Raw genomic sequence first — 23,275 nt, forward strand, 5'->3', positions numbered from 1 at the left:
TTTTCCAGGCAAGAGTACTGGAGTGGGGTGCCATTGCCTTCTCTGAAAATCGCCCTAACTTCACCCTAAAGGGAACCAGAAATGATGGGTGGTAGCCAGGGACCAAGTGGGGCATGGGAGGGCTTTGCGTTCCTTCTGTTTTTGAGAATGGAGGAAAGGGAAAGCTTTATGAAATCCCAGCATTTGTATAAAGTGAACTTTGGGAAAGTGTCTTGGGAAAGTGGTGGAAGCCTGAAGTGACATTCTCGCTGCTGGGGGTGGGGCTGGGGCTGGCCTTGGATCCGATGAGCCAGAAAAGAAGGGAGTGATGGGGGTGAAGGTTTTCAAAGGCCCCTCCCCCACAGGAGCCCGAACCTGCCACCCCCAGTGTGTGGGGGACACATTCTCAGTGTCCTCACACTGTTAGTCAATGCCTTTGGGACCACAAACTTGGGAGGGAGAAGAGAAGAGGACACAGAAAAATCTATGCACCCACCACAACTCTGCACAGTGTGGCTAGACAGGCCCCCAGACTCAAAGCTGAGAGCGTGAAAGGCCAGACCCTCCCTGTACCAGACCTGCCTCTTAGCCATCCCTGTAGAGGTACAGCTGCTGTGCTGGGTTGACCCTGTGAGTGTGAGCTCGTTGGGAAATAGGATCTTTGTAGACAGAATCAAGGTAAGATCAGGTCAGCAAGGTGGGCCCTAAATCCAATATGACTGGTGTCCTTATGAGAAGAGGGCAGTTTGGCTGAGACACCCTGCATGTGACGATTGAGGCAAGTGGATCGATGCTTCCACGACTCAAGGACACTGAGGATGACACGGCGACTCCAGGCCTGGAAGAAGCCAGATGACCCTCCCGCAGACCTTTCAGAGGGCATGGCCCCACCCACGCCTCTAGACCTGGAGAAAAGACATTTCTTAAATATTTGTTATTTATTTATTTGACTGAGCTGGATCTTGGTTGCCGCACGTGGGATCCTTAGTTGCAGCTTGCAAACACTAATACTTGCAGCATGCGGGATCTAGTCCAGGGATGGAACCCAGGCCCCCTGCATTGGGAGCGTGAAGTCTTAGCCATTGAACCACCAAGGAAGTCCCAAGAAGAAACGATTCTATTAACACCTTCCCAGGACTGCCTTCACTGCGTGCCGTAGAAAGGTATTCTCTCAGGCTTCTGCAGGTTAGGAATCTGACACAGTTCTCACTGGGCCAAAGTCAAGGTCTGTGTTCCTTTCTGGGGGCTCCAAGAAAGATTATTTTTTTTGCAGTGCCTCGTGGTGTGTGGGATCTTAGTTCCACCACCAGGGATTGAACCCGGGCCCCCTGCAGTGGAAGCACAACCAAGTCCTTATCGTTGGGCCTTCAGGGAGTTACCAGAGATGACCTTTTTGGCCTTTTTGAGCCTCAGGAGGCTGCCTGCATCCACTGGCTAGGACCCCCTCCCTCCCTCTGCAAAGCCAGAGTCTGCACTCGGAGTCACCCACATCCCTCTGACCTCTGCCTCCTCTTCCACTTTTAAGGATTCTTGCAATGACGCCTGGACCATGCAAATAACTCAGGCTGATCTCAAGTTGTTTAATAAATGCAGTTACCTTTGCCCGATAAGGACCTGTAAACAGGTCCCGAGAGTTCGCATGTGGACATCTTCGGGGGTCTTTCTTCTGCCCATCACTGTGGCTGACTGCCGGGGTCCAGCCCTGGTAGATCCAGGGTAATTCGAAGGGGAGACAGAGTCAGCATCCTAGGAATTAATTGCTTAAAGATATAGAGGGAGATTAGAAAGAAATAGCATAGTAGGAAAATTAGTGGAGAAAGAGGCTGAATAACTTGGTTTATGTGGAATACCAATAAAACTCCAAGACAAGGAATTTGCACCATCTATGTTGGGCCACCAGCGCCCGTTTGAATATCAGAGGGTGCCCCGCCTTGGGCTCCCTCTCTCACGGATCTTAGAAGTCACAGCAAGTAATTCAGCCAGAAGGGGAAAGAAAGAACGACACAGGGGAATCAGTCTTTCCAGAAACTGATCTGATTTCTTTATTTTTTAGGTTTACAAGCTGGTTTTAGAAAAGGCAGAGGAACCAGAGATCAAATTGCCAACATCCGCTGGATCATGGAAAAAGCAAGAGAGTTCCAGAAAAACATCTACTTCTGCTTTATTGACTATGCCAAAGCCTTTGACTGTGTGGATCACAATAAACTGGAAAGTTCTGAAAGAGATGGGAATACCAGACCACCTGATCTGCCTCTTGAGAAACCTGAATGCAGGTCAGGAAGCAACAGTTAGAACTAGACATGGAACAACAGAATGGTTCCAGATAGGAAAAGGAGTACGTCAAGGCTGTATATTGTCACCCTGCTTATTTAACTTCTGTGCAGAGTACATCATGAGAAACGCTGGACTGGAAGAAACACAAGCTGGAATCAAGATTTCGGGAGAAATATCAATAACCTCAGATATGCAGATGACACCACCCTTATGGCAGAAAGTGGAGAGGAACTAAAAAGGCTCTTGATGAAAGTAAAAGAGGAGAGTGAAAAAGTTAGCTTAAAGCTCAACATTCAGAAAACGAAGATCATGGCATCTGGTCCCATCACTTCATGGGAAATAGATGGGAAACAGTGGAAACAGTGTCAGACTTTATTTTGGGGGGCTTCAAAATCACTGCAGATGGTGACTGCAGCCATGGAATTAAAAGACACTTACTCCTTGGAAGAAAAGTTATGACCAACCTAGATAGCATATTCAAAAGCAGAGACATTACTTTGCTGACTAAGGTCCGTCTAGTCAAGGCTATGGTTTTTCCAGTAGTCATGTATGGATGTGAGAGTTGGACTGTGAAGAAGGCTGAGCGCCGAAGAATTGATGCTTTTGAACTGTGGTGTTGGAGAAGTCCCTTAGACTGCAAGGAGATCCAACCAGTCCATTCTGAAGGAGATCAGCCCTGGGATTTCTTTGGAAAGAATGATGCTGAAGCTGAAACTCCAGTACTTTGGCCACCTCATGCGAAGATTTGACTCATTGGAAAAGACTTTGATGCTGGGAGGGATTGGGGGTAGGAGGAGAAGGGGACGACAGAGGATGAGATGGCTGGATGGCATCACTGACTTGATGGACATGAATCTGAGTGAACTCCCGGAGTTGGTGATGGACAGGGAGGCCTGGTGTGCTGCGATTCATGGGGTCACAAAGAGTTGGACCCGACTGAGCGACTGAAATGAACTGATATACCCTTTGTTACACATAGAGACAAATGGAAATTTTAAAGTCACACGGGGGTCAGCAGTCCTGACCTTATCAAAATCAGGTGCTTCACATAAATGTAGAAAAAAAAAGGTCTTAGGGGTTTTACATCATCTTATGGCCATGAGGCCTGCTGACATTTTACGACCCTTTCTTTCTGATAACAGTCAGTTAACCAGAAAACTTATTTTTTCCAAGGGTGTTTTTTCTTAAATGAGGCACCACCCTCTGAAGGTACCAGATAAAGTTGCATTCCTATAGGGTGAGGGTGTAGTGGGTTACAAGAAAGGAATTTATTTAACCTAAGGTTAACATGATTAATCTTAAAGGTTAATATTTATTTCTTCTATATGCTAGTTATATTCATTATAAGGGCAGGGAATATGGAGATTTAGCAGCAAACATCAGCCCAACAAATGAAAACCCTTCACCAATGTTCCCCTTAAAATCTATTTGGTCTTAAGATAGTGATAAAGTTACATTTTTACATAGCAAGGACACAGTGATTTATAACAAAGTACGGTGATCTATAACAAAAGAAAAAATTCATTAACTCAAAAAGTCTAGTATTGCTAACATCAAGAACTACTATATTTCCTTTTCTATATTACAAATACATTAGTATATTCCCAGGTGCCTAAGGATATGGAGGCCTGGCAGCAATCATTGACTCAACAATGAGAAAAGCCCTATGCTAATTAAGATTTTCAAAATACTCCAAGCTCTCTGTGCTGTTTATGGTTGAGAGGTAGTAAACAATCATGTGGGTAGTGACAGGAGTGTGGATAATCCTGTCACACAAGCTAGTCTGCGAGCAGAGAGGTTTGACCTAAGACACCCTTGTCACACCCAGGAATTTTTATTGACTGGAGCTGCAAGTTTATTCCTTCTCCGAGAGAACCGGTGGGGAACAGCCCCCCATCAAGTCAGAGGTGTAGGTGAGAGCATGAAACAGTAAAGTAGGCAGACTCTGGTTTTGGGGGTAGGTGCTCGGGAACAGGGGGTTTCCTGAGGCTCGATCCCACCTGTGCGTATGCCGAAGCCTCCTTCCTCGTGACCTTTGCCACGGGCGGAGTTCCTCACACTGGCTCCCAGCAGCGGACCGCAGTCAGTTTCGAATGTTCAAGGCCCTGTGTGAGGAGACATGTTGCCACAGGAGAAGCCCGTCATCAATCAAAACTACCTTCCACACATAGCTGGTAAAATTGCTAAACTCGCCCTCTCTTGTTCTGGCAGTGCTAATAGCCAACAAAATTAATTTTTTTTGGACAGATCCAGACATGAATTTTTGTACTTTGTATTATGGCATAAATGCATTTGATGGGTACAGATGTGCATATGAAAAATTGAATTTGTTGTAGAAAACTGACTTAGAAAGTGGGACATTCTCTCATACACCTGGTTCCATTGAGTCATCCATCCAAGCCACCTAGCACAGTGTGCTGGTCAGATAAGCAGAACAGTCATGGACACGTCACCTGGTTTCCTTTTTTTTTTTTTTTTTAGGCTTTGCCATGTGGCTTGTGGGATCTTAGTTCCTCAATCAGGGATTGAACCTGAGACTTCGGCAGTGAGAACCAGGTGCCCTAACCACTGGATCGCCAGGGAAGTCCCTCCTTTTCATTTTTGGTCCAGGATTTTAATTTTTCTACATTCTGAACACAAAAGTAGTGTGTGTTTGGAGTCAAGCAAATTCCAACAGGCTGAAAGTTCAGGACTTCCCTGGCAGTCCAATGGTTAGAACTCTGCACTTCCACCGCAGAGGACCAAGGTTCAGTCCCTGGTCTGGGAACTAAGATCCCATATGACCTGGGCACCTAAGCCCATGCCTGGCAACTCCTGACTCGCTCGCTCTGGGGCCTGTGCACCACAACCAGAGAGAAGCACATGTGCCCCAAAGAAGAGCCTGTGTGAGGAAGCCAGGGCCTAACGGAGGCAAAAAAGAAAAAGAAGTTCAGATCAGCCTTGTGTTAGGCTGAATACCACCCTCCCTCAAAGATGTCTGCATCCAGACCCCTGGAACTTGGGCTATGTTCCCTCATGCTGCAAAAGATGAAGATGTGATTAGAGATCCTGAGAGGGAGATGGTACCCTGGGTTACCTGGGGGAGCCTTTGGAATCACAAGGGTCCTCATAAGTGAGGAGGCTGGAGTTCAGCATCAGAAGTGAGGACAGGAGGGGGCAGAGGATACAGTCACTGGCTTTGAAGAAGGAAGGAGGGACCACGAGCTCTTCTTGGGGTTTGTTTATCTGGGGCTGCTTTGGGTCTTAGTTGAGGCTTGCAGGATCTTTCAATTGGAGTGCGGGCTTCTCTCTAGTTGTTCACAGGTACCAGGCTCACAAGCTGAGTTGCCCTGCAGCATGTGGGATCTTTGTTCCCTGACCAGGGATCGAACGCACATCCCCCTGCACTGGCAGGCAGATTCTTAACCACTGGACCACCAGGAAAGTCCCCAACGAGCCCCCTCTTTTTTTTACAAGACTCAACCTCACTCTCTCACTCTCCTCACCCTTAGTTCTGGCCCCATTGTGTGAATTCACTCCATCTCTCAGCCTGCGGCTTGTTCATTTCCAGGATGGGGCATCCCCGGCGTTCCCCGGGAATCCAGCAAAATCTCTGCCTGCTTTGACTAATTGCAGATGGGTGATTTATCTCAAGTGACCTCAATGCGCCAGAATTTACAGCTTCCCTCCCGTCTGAGCCGTTTGTCGTTCCCGGAGCTGAAAGGGACTGGACACACTTCAGGGATGGTTGGAGAAGCCTCTGAGTGGATTTATGCGTGCCATTTTAAATTTTAAACTCGAAGCAAGCTAGTTAGACCCAGAGGACTTCTTGCTTACTGCTCTTCAGGGCTCAGATATTTCAGAGACATAAACCAAACCACAGAATTCAGCAGTTTTCTAATGTCCTGGATACCGTGTTAAGTGCAAGTCATCATTCACAAGGAGCCACGATGCCATTGGAAGCAGCAAAGTCAGAGAAGGAGAATCGGCCTGCTCGCATTCAGTCCTCTCATTCAGTCACTCAGCAAACACGCCCTTACAAACCTAGTGTGCTGGCTCTGTTCTAAACCTGGGGGGAAGCTACAGTGAACAAAACGAAGTCTCAGTTCTCTTGGAACTCATGTCTTAATGCGGGAGACAGTAAACATGTAAGCAAACAATAACACTGCAGAAAGCATAAGGGTTCTGCTGGAAACAGTATAAGATGATAGGGTGGCATCATCTCCCGTGATGAGAATGCAGAGCAAGACTTGGACTTAAAACCCTTCTCAAGGTGGTCCTGCCTCCTCCGGTCAGGCTACTGAGAAGCTGGTAAGTTGTCTGCCATTTCTTGTTTGCCCTGCCATCTAGTGGCTGGACATAGAACTACAGACTACTTTCCCCAAAATAGAAAAGTTTTGATACCAAAAAATCACATTGGTTAAGGGTACAAAGTGGTAGATAAATAAGTCCTGGAGTTCAAATCCACGGCATAGTGATTATAGTTGACAATACTGTGATATAAACTTCGAAGCTGATAAGAGACCAGTTCTTGATAGATCCCAACCACAAAAACAGAAATGATAATTATGTAATGAGATGAGATCTTAACAAAAGCACCCGGGGGTAATCACAGTGCAGTGATTTATTCAATCACATAAATGCATTGAATCAGTATAGACACCCTAAGCTGATACAATGTCATGTGTTAATTATATTTGTGTTACAAAGAATTTTTTTTAATTGTGAAGAGAAGAAAAATAGTTAGAATCCACCAAAATGTATGAATCCTGGTCCCTCAAGTCATTTTTTCCGCAAAACCTCTTAGAGTCAATGTAAGTATTTGAGATCTACTTAGAATTTATTGTGTGCTTTGTATGTTTAATCATTCAGTTGTGTCCAACTCTTTGTGACCCCATGGACTGTAGCAAGCCAGGCTTCTCTGTCTGTGGGATTTCCCAGGCAAGAATACTGGAGGGGGTTGCCATTTCCTTCTCCAGGGGATCTTCCCGACCCAGGGATTGAACCCCATTTCCTGCACTGCAGGTGGATTCTTTACAGCTGAGCGACCGGGGAAGAATTTATTAGAGCTAAGTTGCCTTTGTCTTTAACTTTATTTCACTTTCTCTCATACAGGATTCTTTCTTGTAAAATGACTGTGAACCTGCACCTCCATGGGGAGAGCCTGCAGTGCGATCCCAGAGCAGGAAAGGAGGAAGAGGAAGAGAAACAGGAGAGGAGAGAGAGCAGGCAACAGAAGTTACTGAGCTGGATGCTGCCACTATGGTCCCTGGCACAGGATTTGGTGAGTCCTCCCGAAATGCATCTTTACAAAGATCTTATTGACCCAGATAACTATGATGGTGTGATCACTCACTTAGAGCCAGACATCTTGGAGGGAGAAGCTACGTGGACCTTAGGAAGCATCACTACGAACAAAGTTAGTGGAGGTGATTGAATTCCAGCTGAGCTATTTCAAATCCTAAAAGATGATGCTATGAAAGTGCTGCACTCAATATGCCAGCAAATTTGGAAAGCTCAGCAGTGGCCACAGGACTGGAACAGGTCAGTTTTCATTCCAATCCCATAGAAAGGCAATGCCAAAGAATGCTCAAACTACTGCGCAATTGCACTCATCTCACACGCTAGTAAAGTAATGCTCAAAATTCTCCAAGTCAGGCTTCAGCAGTAAGTGAACCGTGAACTTCCTGATGTTCAAGCTGGTTTTAGAAAAGGCAGAGGAACCTGAGATCAAATTGCCAACATCTGTTGGATCATAGAAAAGCAAGACAATTCCAGAAAAACAGCTATTTCTCCTTCATTGTGTACACTAAAGCCTTTGACTGTGTGGATTACAACAAACTGTGGAAAATTCTTCAAGAGATGGGAATACCAAACCACCTTACTTGCCTCCTGAGAAACCTGCATGAAGGTCAAGAAGCAATAGTTAGACCAGACATGGAAAAATGGACTGGTTCAAAATTGGGAAAGGAATAAGTCAAGGCTGTATATTGTCACACTGCTTATTTAACCTATATGCAGAGTACATCATGCAACATGCCAGACTGGATGAAGCACAAACAGGAATCAAGATTGCTGGGAGAAATATCAGTAACCTCATATATATAGATGACAACACCCTTATGGCAGAAAGCAAAGAGGAACTATAGAGCCTCTTGATGAAGGTGAAAGAGGAGAGTGAAAAAGCTGGCTTAAAACTCAACATTCAAAAAATGAAAATCATGGATTCTGCTCCCATCACTTCATGGCAAATAGATGCGGTAACAATGGAAACAATGAGAGACTTTATTTTCTTGGGCTCCAAAATCACTGCAGATGGTGACGGCAGCCATTAAATTAGACGATGCTTGCTGCTTGGAAGCAAAGCTATGACCAACCTAGACAGCATATTAAAAAGCAGACATTACTTTGCCAACAAGGGTCCATCTAGTCAAAGGTGTTGTTTTTCCAGCAGTCATGTATGGATGTGAGAGTTGGATCATACAGAAGGCTGAGCACCGAAGAACTGATGTTTTTGAACTGTGGTGTTGGAGAAGACTCTTGTGAGTCCCTTGGACTGCAAGGAGATCCAACCAGTCAATCCTAAGGAGACCAGTCCTGAATATTCATTGAAAGGACTGATGCTAAAGCTGAAGCTCCACTACTTCGGCTATCTGATATGAAGAGCCGACTCATTAAAAGAACCCCTGATGCTGGGAAAGACTGAAGGTGGGAGGAGAAGGGGAGGACAGAGGATGAGATGATTGGATTTCATCACTGACTCAATGGACATGAGTTTGAGCAAGCACCGGGAGATTCTGATGGACAGGGAAGCCTTGTGTGCTGCAGTCCATGGGGTCGCAAAGAGTTGGATATGACTGAGCGACTGAACAGCAACAGCTGAAGTGCATCTCAGAGCTGTCTGCTGGGGACACGGGGACCACCTGTTCACCCTTTCCAGTGAAGCACCTGCTCCCTGACTGTTTCTGAGCTGCGAAGGGTGAGTGCTGAGCAGGTCCCCGTGCATCACTCCTCAACTCCTCGACCCCAGTGGAGACAGAAAGATCCCAGCGTTTTCTGGAGGCTTCCTGGCCCACCTAGTGGGGCTGGGAGGGTTTTTAAATGGGGAGAAGTGTCCAGGGCACTGGGAGGGTATGCTGGCTAGCCTGGGAGTCTCCCAGGAAGGTATCTCAGGGACCAAGGGAGCTTTCACAAGGGAAGACAGAAGGAGACTGCAGAGGCAGGCGCTGGAGTAGACAACCCCCTCCCAACTCCACTCGGATGCTTCTCAGGAAGGAAAGCGCCTGGTGACAAGAAACAGAGCCTTCCCTGGAGTGTTCCGTGGAGGGGTCTTCCCCTCTTCCAGTTGCAAAAACATTTCCTAAGAGGGTCTCGAGGGACCCGTGTTTATCCCTGCAGGTTCTGAGAGCCATGTGCCCAGAGCTGCTTGCTGGCCTCTTGGAGGCAGTCCTCCCTGAGGGCTGGAGGGAGGTCAGAATGGCTCAAGGACACTCATTGGATTTAGGGTCACCTTCATTTAGTGTGATCTTATCTCCATCCTTAAAGACCCCATGTCCAAATAAGATCCGATTCTGTAATTCTAAGTAGATGTGAATTTAGGGGGAATACTATTCAAACCACTACACCCAGCATTGGAAAATGAGATTTTTCTATTTAAAAACGTCCATACTTTTGGAAATAGGTCAAGATGGAATTCTAGTCCCTGGGGTATAAGCTGGAACCACCTCCTTTGGAAGGGATGTTTTCTGGTTTGTCTTGGTACCTGCCCCTCCAAGGAGGCATGCGTACACACCTTTGGCCAGACTGGTTACTGTATTTACATCTTCTGCCTGGATCGGGCAAGTTTCCAGTCCTTTATGTGACAGAATTCACTTGATAGCAGAGAATGACTATTATGGTTCATTGTGGCCAAAATCAAACAAAACCACGTCTCCCAAACAGCTGCTGCTGCTGCTAAGTTGTTTCAGTCATGTCTGACTCTGTGTGACCCCATAGACGGCAGCCCACCATGCTCCCCCGTCCCTGGGATTCTCCAGGCAAGAACACTGGAGTGGGTTGCCATTTCCTTCTCCAGTGCATGAAAGTGAAAAGTGAAAGGGAAGTCGCTCAGTCGTGTCTGACTCTTAGCGACCCCATGGACTGCAGCCTACCAGGTTCCTCCGTCCATGAGATTTTCCAGGCAAGAATACTGGAGTGGGGTGCCATTGCCTTCTCCGTCTCAAACAGCACATCAGTATAAAAAGTAGTCATTCACATCTCTGTCTTCAGAACCTTCTTAATGGTGGGTCACAAGTTAGAACATAGTCCCTCGATGGATTTCTCTGTTTTGGGTCAGACAATTCATATTATGGACATTTGTATCATTCTGAAGAAGTAAAGCCACTGCTTTACTCTCTTTATCTTACTCATTAGCCCAGATAACGCCTCCCTCCTGGAGAGGGAAAGTCCATCCACGAGACGGATTCTGTGTGGTCTTAAATTTTTGTCCTTGGTAAGAGGGAATCTGACTCATGTTGCCCATTATCCTGCAAAGATTCAGTCCTGGAGAAATAGGTTACTGTCATGAAGTTATAAGAGACATAACTCATTGGTTTAAGGATATGAGAAGCCCAGACATGAACTGCAAGTATGGCTGGGTCCAGCAGCTCACATTATGTTGTCAGGACTCCAATTCTTCCCATTTTTCGGATGTGGTTTTATATGTGTTGGCATCCCTCTCAGATCATCTTTCCCCACAAGACTGCAAGAGTCCCTGATCCCTAGGAGCTATATGCTTTCATTCTACCAACTTTAAGTCCCATGAAAATAGAGTTTCTGTTTCCCAAAACTCCACTGAAAATCTTGGAGGTGATCTCATTGGCTCTACCAGCAGGATTACAGACACATGTCCATCACCACGCCCAGGGTGTTACAGCGTTTTGATTGCCCAGGACTGTATCTCATGCCACCTTGGAGACAAGGTCAGACTCAGCTCCTTTAAACCGCACAAATAAGGACTGGGGGAGGGTGGCTCTCCACAGGAGATGGTCCCCACAGGAAGGGGAAACAAATTTAGCAAACTAATAAGTGTTATATATTGTTACTCATTTTATCTGTTTGGACTCTTTTAGGACTTCAGCTCTTCACCCAAGTTCAGCAGTCAATACAAAGACTTTACTCATTTTATTTATTTTTAAAATATTTATCCATTTTTGGTTCCACCAGGTCTTTATAAATAAATACATTTATTTATTTTTGGTTGCTGCATGGGGGTTTCTGTAGTTGAGGTGTGTGGATTTAGTTGCCCCAAGGCATGTAAGATGTTAGTTCCATGACCAGGGATTGAACCTGCATCCCCTGCGTTGGAAGATGGATTTTAACTACTGGACCAGCAGGGAAATCTCCTACCCATTTTACTCACAGTCTTGCCTATATTGCTTTATCTTACTGTCTAAACAAGATCTCCCAAAACTGAACCTCTCAACCATCTCGAGTTGTCATCAGAACTAAACGAGATCTTTTAATTAAAACAACACAACACAGAGGCTCAACCCAGGAGACGATTCCCCACCCTCATGCTGTAAACACATCACCTCAGCCTGATTCCATCTACAAAGACCCTATTTCCAAATAAGGTCATGTTCACAGGTCCTAGCAGGGAAGACTTGGGTATCTCTTCTGAGGGACACCTTCCAACCCATGACACTGGGTATTATTTATTTAATATATATTTTTAAGCCAACTCTTTTTCCTGCCTAAGTGAGAGTGGGCAGAGAGCTGGTGGGAAGTAGATTTTTAAAACAGATTCCCTGCAGGTTGGGGGTGGGTCACATCCCACTTTTCCACTTTCTAGGTGAGGAAAGAGACACATTGCTTTTTCTCTGTGTGCTTGTATCCTTTTCAGTGTGATAACGGCATCTGCCTCATAAGCTGGTAATGAGAATTAAATATAGGAATACATACACAGGCCCTAACTGGCGCCTAACACACAGGAGAGGGGAGCTCTAGTCATCATAGGATTTGTTGTAAAAGGAAGTGGTATCATTGCCTCAAAGGGCAGACCACAACCTGGTACTACCAATGAAAGGGAACCACCAAGGGACGTCCCTGGTGGTCCAGTGGTTACGAATCAGCCTTCCAGTGCAAGGATGCAGGTCTGATTCCTGGTCGGGGAACTAAGATCCTACATGCCCCAACAAAGAGAGCTTATGCACTGCAACTAAAACCCAGTGAAGCCAAAATTAATTTAAAATAAATAAAATACAATGTTGGGACTTCCTTGGTGGTCCAGTGGTTAAGAGTCCCTCTTCCAAAGCAGAGGATGCTGGTTCAGTCCCTGGTCAGGGGGTTATAATAAGATCCCACAAGCTGTGGGGCAACTAAGCCAGAGTGCTACAACTGGAGAGAAGCCCGTGTGCATTGCAGTGGAGGCCTGATGCAGCCAAATAAATAAATACATATATATATATATATATATATATTTTACTTTAAAAAAAGAAAGTGAAGTGAAAAGTGAAAGTGTTTGTCATTCAGTTGAGTCTGATCCTTTGCAACCCCCTGCACTGTAGCCCACCAGGTTCCTCTGTCCATGGAATTCTCCAGGCAAGAATACTGGAGTGCGTTGCCATTTCCTTCTCCAGGGGATCTTCCCTACTCTGGGATTGAACCCAGATCTCCCACATTGCTGGTAGATTCTTACTGTCAGAGCCACCAGGGAAGTCCCCCTCACCCTGCAAGAAAAAGGAGCACCTTCAAATTCCACAAACACAGCTGCATACTGTTGCCTGTCAATGGCTCAGGCCTTAAAACAAGGCAGTTATTTTAAGAGGTAAAGCAAGCCAGCACCCACTGAGGCTGCCTCTGGGACCCGCAGGGAGGACCTAGGTAGCAGTACTTTTCTCAGGATCTGGATCAATGTTGTTTTGTGCCTAGGGTCAGTCAGGGCTGGGGCGGTGGTAAGCAGGGGCTGCGGTGAGGTTCCCTCAGAGGCTTCATTCTGGAGATTATAAGAATGGTGTCAGACATCCTTGGGGCAGCCTCACCAGACCAGCAGCACGCCCACATGCCAGGGCCCGCTTAGCCATCTCCCCGGAGATGGTCCAGCTGCTGCAGGAAGGGGTGGGCCTGGCTCACCCCAGAGGGGTGGGGGTGTTTGGTCTTCAGGGCCCAGCGGCAGCCCTGGCAGTGATGTCAGCTGTTGGAGCTTGTGAAACAAAGGCTGTCTTTGTCTCCAGATTCTGCATAGACAGCAGGACCTGCCAATAGCAGAGCTCAGCGACTGCGCCTTCTCACACACAAACACACGTGTGCATATGCTGAAACACATGCATGCACGTAGTCATGTGTGCGTGTGCACACGTGTGTGCTAGTTGCTCCGTCCTGTCAGACTCTCTGTGACCCCATGGGCTGGAGCCCACCAGGCTCTTCTGTTCATGGAATTCTCCAAGCAAGAATACTGGAGTGGGTTGCTATGCTCTTTTCCAGCGGATCTTCCCGACCCAGGGATCGAGCCCAGGTCTTCCTACATTGCAGGCAGATTGTTTACCATCTGAGTCACCAGGGAAACCCACATGTAAACATTCATGAACAAAAACACACATACACACATATGTGAGTGCACACACACAAGTGCATATACTTACACACATGCATCCAACTCATGCATGCACACGTGTGCACACAATACAACTACGTGTATGCAAATCCACACTCATATGCTTGCACACATACATAAACATTCATACATGTGTGTACACGTGCATGAATGAACACGCACATGGATACAAGCATAAATACATGCACACAAATGCACACACACACACAACAATCTCCTGTATGCATGCACACGTGCACAATTCAGTGTGCAGAAACACATGTCAGCTTTAGCCTCTGGCTCCCACTAGCTTCCCCATCAGGGAAGCCATGCCTGGAGAAGCAGCGGAAAAGCATGTGAAGATCACGCCTCCTGAATCTGGTGGGAGGAGATTGGAGAAGAGCAGTTAAGGGAGAAGGGGAGGCATGAAGACTGGGTGGAGCTGAGCACTGGTTTTGTGTCTCAGATGATGTTACCCTTTTCTCTAATAATTCACCTTCCTTGGGTTCCTAAACTTTTCATGCATGTTTCCTTCTTCATAAGGGGCTTCCCTGATGGCTCAGCGGGTAAAGAATTAGCCTACCGTGCAGGAGACATAGGAGACGTGGGTTTGATTTCGGTTGGGAAGATCCCCTGGAGGGGTATATGGCAACCCATTTCAGTGTTCTTGCCTAGAGAATCCCATGGACTGCAGAGCCTGGCGGACTACAGTCCATGGGGTTGCAAAGAGCCTGGCACGACTGACCTACTAAGCATGCATACGTTCCTTCTACATGGAAGGCTCCTCCCTTTTAAATTACACAAATTATGCAAAATTCCATACTTAAAAATAACACACAAACTTAGAAGAATAAAATAAGCCCCCATGTCCCCACCATCCAGTGATGGGAACAGCAATTTACCAAAACCCTCAGAGCATCCGTGTGCCCACAACCTGCATCCCTGGCCCTCCTCCACCGTCAGTTTTGTATTTATCACTCTTTCTTGTCTGCATGTGTATGTGCATTGCTTTTTAGTTTCATAAGCACTTAAGTTTTGCATAAGTCAACTCACCATATGCATCCTTGGATGACGTGCTTCAGTTATTTCACATATGAGAGTCAGCTCTGCTGATGTGGCCATTCATTCATTTCCACTCAGTATTCTTTTTTTTCCTTTTTTAAAAAAGACTGAAGTACAGTTGATTTACAGCGCTGTGTTTGTTTCTGCTGTGATTAGTTATACAAATTTGTATAACTAAGTGATAAACTATACATATATGTAACTAAATATGTATATCAAAGTGACTAGTTATACATATATGTAAATATTCTTTTCCAGATTCCTTTCCATTATAGGTATTGAATACAGTTCTCTGTGCTCTACAGTATGCTTAGTATTCTTTTAGACTAATCTGCCAGGATTTCTTTATCCAGGCTCCAGTTAGTGGCATTTGGGTGGTCCGTCTAGTCAAGGCTATAGTTTTTCCAGTGGTCACGTATGGATGTGAGAGTTGGACTGTGAAGAAAGCTGAGCGCTGAAGAATTGATGCTTTTGAACTGTGGTGTTGGAGAAGACTCTTGAGAGTCCCTTGGACTGCAAGGAGATCCAACCAGTCCATTCTGAAGGAGATCAGCCCCGGGATTTCTTTGGAAGGAATGATGCTAAAGCTGAAACTCCAGTACTTTGGCTACCTCATGAGAAGAGTTGACTCATTGGAAAAGACTCTGATGCTGGGAGGGATTGGGGGCAGGAGGAGAAGGGGACGACCCAGGATGAGATGGCTGGATGGCATCACTGACTCGATGAGCCTGAATCTGAGTGAACTCCCGGAGTTGGTGATGGACAGGGAGGCCTGGTGTGCTGCGATTCATGGGGTCGCAAAGAGTCGGACACGACTGAGCAACTGAACTCAACTGAACTGAGTGTTTTGTAATTGTGAACAGAGCTAGAAAATACTGCCTTTATTATGTTGATGCACCTATAAAATCCACTCAAAAATTATTTTTGAAAATATAACAATATTGCCTAAAACATACGGGTTAGATGCCCGTGTCCATGACAGGAAAAAAATGTTAAATTCTCTACATTAATTTTTAAAAGTGTAGGCTTTCCCTGGTGACACAGTGGATTGGAATCTGCCTGTGAGCGCAAGGGACACGGGTTTGATCTCTGGTCCAGGAGGATTCCACAGGCTGCGGAGCAACTGGGCCCCCGGGCCACAACTATTGAGCCCACGCCCTGGAGCCTGAACTCCATCCACAACACGAGAAACCACCACAGTGAGAAGCCCAAGCACAGCAAGAAAAAGCAGCCCCTGCTCACCACAACTAGAGAATGCCTGTATGCAGCACTGAAGACCCAGCACAGCCAAAAAAAAAAAAAAAATTTTAAATGTATATTACATTTTGTATGAATGTTTTATATTAACTGAAAGATAACAGAAGCAGGTGAATTATTCTCGGTGCCCGTATTGATGAGAGTTCTCCAGAGACACAGAACCAATGATGGAATTGATATATTAATTGATTGAACCAATGACTGATTGATATATGAACTGGCTGATTATGCGAAATTGGCTCATGTGATTATGGAAGCTAAGAAGTCCCACGATTTGCCATCTGTAAGCTGCAGACCCAGGAAAGCCGACGGTATAATTCAGTCCAAGTTTAAAGGCCTGGGGACCAGGAGAACAGATGGTGGAAGTCCCATTCTGAGGGCATAAGAAAATGGATGTTTCAGGTCAAAAGTCAGGCAAGGGGAGAGAGAGGGAAGGAGAGAGGAAGAAAGAAAAAAGAGATGGAGATGGAGAGAGAAGAGCAGAGAGAGAGGGAGGGAAGAATGGATGGAGGGGGAGAGAGAAAGAATATTTTCCCATCCTCTGCATTTTTGTTCTATTCAGACCGTCTGTGGACTGGGTGATGCCCTCCCAGTTTGAAGAGAACCACCTGCCTTATTCAATTCATCCATTCAAATGTTAATCTCTCCCAGCAACACTCTCAGAGACACACCCAGAAAGTATTTAACCAGGTATCTGGGAAACCCAGTCAAACTGACCCGTGACGTTGACTACGATAGCACACACTCACATCCTTTCATTCATTTCTTGGTCACGTGTCCTGAATACTATGGCCCCGTTAGTTTTCTAAAGAAGACAAAAGATTCTTTAATATAATCAATCCAAGCTCAGAAACAAAGCTGCTACATAAAAGTGGTTCCCCCCCCCCCACTAAGATGTTGAACATTGCAATTAATAATAAAATATTCTGTCCAAATATTTTCACAGGCAATGTGCTTTTCACCTCCCTTTGGAAGACCTTTCTTTGACAAATATTTTTACCACACAAAACCTATCAAATGAATGACCTCTCCTTAAGGTTTCTTTTAATATTCCACCACATTTAGAGCCTGCAAAATTGCAGGCTTTCTCAATCATACTCCGTTGTGACCCAGAATATCAATTTCTCTAATTAAATAGAGGAACTCTATCACAAGATTCTTCTGCCAGTTCAGGATCCTTCAAAGCGAAATCCTCCGATGTTTCAAAATTAAATCTTGCCTGTGGGGTTGCACCCTTATTGTTTCATTTGCTCTGCTAATCACCTGCCTTCACAGGGCACTTTCCTTCTTCCCAACCCCCACCTCCCACCCCACTGACTGCAATTGCTAAAAGCAAATTGCAATGCTTCAGTTGTTTGCATACTCTGATTCCAGAGTTGCATCTGATTTTGCAAACAGAATCTCGAATTTTTTCAAAACAGTTTAAGGCCTTCGTAGGACAGGCAGATGAATTGACAAAGCAGTTTTCCAGGGCTTCCCTGATAGCTTAGTTGGGAAAGAATCTGCCTGCAATGCTGGAGACCTGGGTTCAATCCCGGGGTTGGAAAGATCCCGTGGAGAAGGGAAAGGCTACCCACTCCAGTATTCTGGCCTGGAGAATTCCATGGTCTGTATAGTTCATGGGGTTACAAAGAGTTGGACATGACTGAGCGACTTTCACTTTTACTTTTTCCAAAGACTCAGACATCCTAACATCGGATGAAACAGTGGCACCAAACAGACCATGTGTTCTGCACTGGTGAATTATTCTTACTCAGCTAAATGTCACTGAGGTCCACTTACTCTGAATACATAGAAATATACTTGAGCGCTTACGACTAGAGCTTGGTATTAGTTATCAAGGGCTGCGGCACAGATTACCCCCCAAACTGGACCATTTAAAACAAAACACAGTTGTTCGTTGTTGTTCAGTAGCCAAATCATGTCCGACTCTGCGATCCCATGGACTGCAGCAGACCGATCCTCCTTGTCCCTCATCATCTCCTGGAGTTTGCCCAAGGTCATGTCTGTTGAATTGGTGATGCATCCAACCATCTCATCCTCTGTTGCCCTCTTTTCCTCCTGCCTTCAAACTTTCCCAGCATCACAGTCTTTTCCAATGAGTTGACTGTTCTCATCAGATGGCCAAAGTATTGGAGCTTCAGCTTCAGTCTTTCCAGTGAATATTCAGGGCAAAGTGATGTCTTTGCTTTTTCATATACTGTCTAGGTTTGTCATAGCTTTCCTGCCGAGAGGCAATTGTCTTCTAGTTTCATGCCTGCCGTCACCGTCTGCAGTGATTTTAGAGCCCAAGAACAGGAGATCCGTCACTGCTTCCACCTTTTCCCCTTCTATTTGCCATGAAGCGATGGGATTGGATGCTATGATCTCAGTTTTTTTAATATTGAGTTTTAAGCTTTTTTTTTTTCACTCTCCTCTTTCACCCTCATCAAGAGGCACTTTAACACAGTGGTTACGAGACAGTTTTGAGCCAGGCAGAACTTACCTGGGTCCTCCGGTCAGGTGGAAATGAAGGCTGGACGGGTAGATGACCCACTTCTAAGCTCACTCATGCGGCTCTTGGCAGGACCTCAGATGTTTGCCACATGGCTTCTCCGTAGGGTGTCCCAACCTGGCAGCTTGCTTCTCCAAGAGATGGAAATCAGGGAGAGAGGGAGTAGAGGCAGAGAAACAGAAATTAACGAACCAAAGGAAGAGGCACTTTTGCTGCATTCCAGCAATTAGATGGAAGCCCCTTCATCCAGCCCACGCTTAGGGAGAGAATTACAAGGGCGTTGACGAGCTGGTGGGAGCAGGGATCACTGAGGTCCACTGAAAAGGCTGCCTGCCTCAGCTGTCGCTTGTGCTGCTAGGTTACCGCAACCTCTGTTGTTGTCTAGATGCCAAGTCGTGTCCGACTCTTTGCGCCTCATGGACTGCAGCACATTGGGCTCCCCTGTCCTTCACTATGTCCTGGAGTTCGATTAAATTCATGTCCGTTGAGTCGGTGATGCTATGTAACTATCTCATCCTCTGTCTTCCCCTTCTCCTTTTACCTTCAATCTTTCCCAGCATCAGAGTCCTTTCCATTGAGTTGGCTGTTCGCGTCAGCTGGCCAAAGTATTGGGGTTTCAGCTTTTAGCATCACTCCTTTCAGTGAATATTCAGGATTGATTTCCTTTAGGATTGACTGATTTGATTCCCTTGCTGTCCAAGGGACTCTCAAGAGTCTTCTCCAGCACCACAATTCAAAAGCATCTATTCTTCAGTGCCCTACCTTCTTTATGGTCCAACACTCACATCTGTGACTACTGGAAACCATAGCTTTGACTACGGACATTTGCTGGCAAAGTGGTGTCTCTGCTTTTTAACCCGCTGTGTACTACTGTTAAATACGCAACCTGATTGTACACAATTATGGATTGTTTATGTGCTGTCATCAAGTCACGTTCTATTTCCTAAGGTTTTTTTTAATTTAGGACACTATTGCTTTTTTCTCCCCTTTTTAAAAAATTGAAGTATAGTTGATTTACAATGTTGTATTTGTTTCCAGTGTACAGGAAAGTGAATTCAGTTATACATCTTTATCTATATTCTTTTTTAAATTTTTATTTTTTTTAATTGGAGGAAAATTGCTTTACAATATTGTGTTGGTTTCTGCCATACACCTACATGTATCAGCCATAGGTACACATGTGTCCCCTCCCTCTTGACCCTCCCTGCCACCTCCCAGCCCATCCCACCCCTCTAGGTTGTCACAGAGTCCCGATTTGAGTTCCCTGAGTTATACAGCAAATTTCCACTGGCCATCTATTTTACATATGGTGGTGTGTATATTTGCACGCACTCTCTCCCTTCGTCCCACCCCCTCCTTCCCTCCCTACCCTCAGGTCCATAAGTCTGTGTCTGTGTTCTCATTGCTGCCCTGCAGATTAGTTCACCAGTACCGTCTTTCTAGATTCCATATATATGCTCATATATATATTAGCATAATATACATGTTAATATATGATATTTTTCTGTTTCTGACTTATTTCACTCTGTATAATAGGCTCTAGGTTCATCCACCTCATTAGCACTGACTGAAATGCATTCCTTTTTAGAGCTGAATAATATTCCATTGTGTGGATATGCCACAGCTTCTTTATTCATTCACCTGTTGATGGATATCTAGGTTGCTTCCTTGTCCTAGCTATTGCAAATAGTGCTGCAATGAACACTGGGGTACATGTGTCTTTTTAAATTATGACTTTCTCAGGGTGTACCCCCAGAAGTGGGATTGTTGGGTCATATAGTAGTTTTATTCATAGCTTTTTAAAGAATCCCCATACTGTCTACCATAGTGGCTTCATCAATTCATATTCCCACCAATAGGGCAAGAGGGTTCCCTTTTCTCCACACCTTCTCCAACATTTGTTGTTGGAAGATTTTTTTGTTGATGGCCATTATATGTGAGATGATACCTCACTGTAGTTTTGATTTGCATTTCTCTAATAATGAGTGATGTTGAGCATCTTTTCATGTGTTTATTAGCTATCTGTATGTCTTCTCTATCTTTATTATTTTTCAGATTCTTTTCTCTTATATATTATCACAAGACATTGAAGGAATTTCCTGGTGTCCAATGCTCAGGGCTCTGTGTCTTCACTACCAATGGCGCAGGTTCAGTCCCTGGTCAGGGAACTAAGATCCCACAAGCTGTCAGGCATAATCACAAGCAAAAACCAAGATACTGAGTATAGTTCCCTGTGCTATACAGTAAGACCTTGTTGTTTATTTATTTTATACATAATAGTGTACATATATTAATCTCAAACTCCTAATTTATCTCCCCCTCTTTCCCTTTAGTAATCATGCCTGTGAGTCTGTTTTTATTTTATTAATAAGTTCATTTGTGTCATTTTTCAGATTCCACATATAAGTGATATCATATAATACTTGTCTCTCTCTGTCTGAATTACTTCACTTGGTAATCTCTAGGTCTATACATGTTGTTGCAAATAGCATTTCATTCTTTTTTATGGCCAAGTAATATTCCATTACATACATACACATATGTAATGGAATATATGTGTATGTATATAATGGAATATGTGTGTATGTAGGTAATAGAATGTATGTATGTAATGGAATATATATAGTTTAAGTCACTCAGTTGTGTCCAACTCTTTGTAACCCTATGGATTGTAGCCCACCAGGCTCCTCCATCCATGGAATTTTTCCAGGCAAGAATACTGGAGTAGGTTGCCATTTCCTCCTCCAGGGGTTCTTCCTGATAGAAGGATTGGACCCAGGTCTCCTGCATTGAGGGCAGACTCTTTACTGTCTGAACCACTAGGGAAGCCCTGGTGTATATATATATATATATATTTTTTTTTTCACACCTTTTTTTAACCCCACACTGCTAGGCTTACAGGATCTTAGTTCCCCAACAAGGAATCAAACCCAGGCCCTGCCAATGAAAATGCCAATTCCCAGCCACTGGACCAACAGGAATTTCCTGTACTATATCTTCTTTATCCATTCATCTGTCAATGGACATTTAGGTTGCTTTTTAAAATCAGAATCTTCTACTACACTAAAATTTGTATTCATATTATTCTCATAAAAACGAATAACTATTTGGTCTTCAGTGTTGAACTTCTTGCTGAATTTAAAGTAGCATTGACAATCATACTAGATCTTCAACTGACCAAACTTCCAAAAACTTTGATTTCATGAATTGGATGAAAAATTTTGAACCATTATTGTAAACAGATTTTTATTCAAAATATGATGTAAAACCATCATCATTTATCTGCTTGAGAAATTCATCTTCTACTGGAGAAGCCAATACAATGCCTTTTGGTCCACTGTTTGGACATATGCAAGAAATGAAGGAATCAAACATGAGCAAGCTTGAGTACTTCCCTGTGGTCCGGTGGCTGACTTTGCACTTCCAGTGCAGGGTGCTTGGGTTTGATTCTTGGTTGGGGAACTAGATCCCACACGCTACAACAAAGAATGAAGATACCACATGCCACAACTAAGACCCGGGGCAGCCAAGTAAATACTTTGTTTTTAATGAACAAATTTAACGGAGCAGAGCAGTTATTTGATTTAACAGAAATGTCATACTTCACAATGAAATAGCTCCATCTGGGGGAAAAGAACATTTAAAGAACTACTAATTGTTCAAAATCTTTATTACGGAAAGCGTCAAACATACATGTCTTTAAAATAAAACACTCATGTAGTCCAAACCCAGTATCCACAATGATCATTTCTTGGTTACTCTTGTTCCTTTATAACTTTGTCTGCCTCCATCATATTAATACATGTATTATTTTGTAGCAATCCCAGACATTGTTCATGTCATGGTGTTCATAAAAATTTTATTTGTATCTCTAAAATATCAGACCTTTTAAAAACTCCAAAATACCATGACCAGCCTTCCCAGGTAGCACCAGAGAGGCAAAGAACCCGCCTGCTAATGCAGAAGACATAAGAGAAGTGGGTTCGATCCCTGGATCAGGAAGATCCCCTGGAGGAGCACATGGCAACCTAGTCCAGTCTTGTTGACTGGAGGATCCCGTGGACAGGGGAGCCTGGCAGACTTTAGTCCACAGGTTGGCAAAGAGTCGGACACAACTGAAGCAACTTAGCATGCACACAGCACCATGATCACACCTAAAAAAATTAACAGTAGCTCCATAATTGCCAGGGCCCAGCCCCAGTGGATCCAGGGTAATTCAAAGGGGAGACAGAATCAGCGTCCTAGGAAGAAACTTATTTAATTACAGATATAAAGAGAGATTAGAAAAGAATAGTGTAGTAGGAAAATTAGTGGAGAAAAAAGTCTGAATAACTTGGTTTATGTGGAATACCAATAAAACTCCAAGACAAAGAATTTGCACCACCTACGTAGGCCACAGGCATCTTTCCATTCTCCTGAAGGAGAGGAGACACTGAGGTCTCCCCGGTCAGATCTTAGAAGCCCAGGCAAAATTAGCAGGCTTGGTGAGTACCCACGCTCCAGGGGGTATTCAGCCAGAAGGGGAAAGAAAGAACGACACGGGGGAATCAGTCTTTCCAGAAACTAATCCATTTTCTTTATTTTCAGGTTTGCTTATATACATTTTGTTATACATAGGGATGAATACAGAGTCATGCAGGGTCAGCAGACCTGACCCT

At 44.7% G+C, this 23,275-nt stretch overlaps 1 long non-coding RNA gene across 1 annotated transcript; it reads left to right on the forward strand.

Annotated features, from left to right (window-relative positions):
• The first annotated feature begins 4,750 nt into the window (after positions 1-4,750).
• On the forward strand, positions 4,751-22,348 carry LOC132657995 (uncharacterized). The gene is made up of 2 exons (XR_009596853.1): positions 4,751-6,543; positions 7,348-22,348. It is a non-coding gene; the product is annotated as an uncharacterized LOC132657995 (long non-coding RNA).
• Positions 22,349-23,275: the final 927 nt, after the last annotated feature.

Source organism: Ovis aries, chromosome 17 (genome assembly GCF_016772045.2).
Source record: "Ovis aries strain OAR_USU_Benz2616 breed Rambouillet chromosome 17, ARS-UI_Ramb_v3.0, whole genome shotgun sequence".
NCBI lineage: Eukaryota > Metazoa > Chordata > Mammalia > Artiodactyla > Bovidae > Ovis > Ovis aries.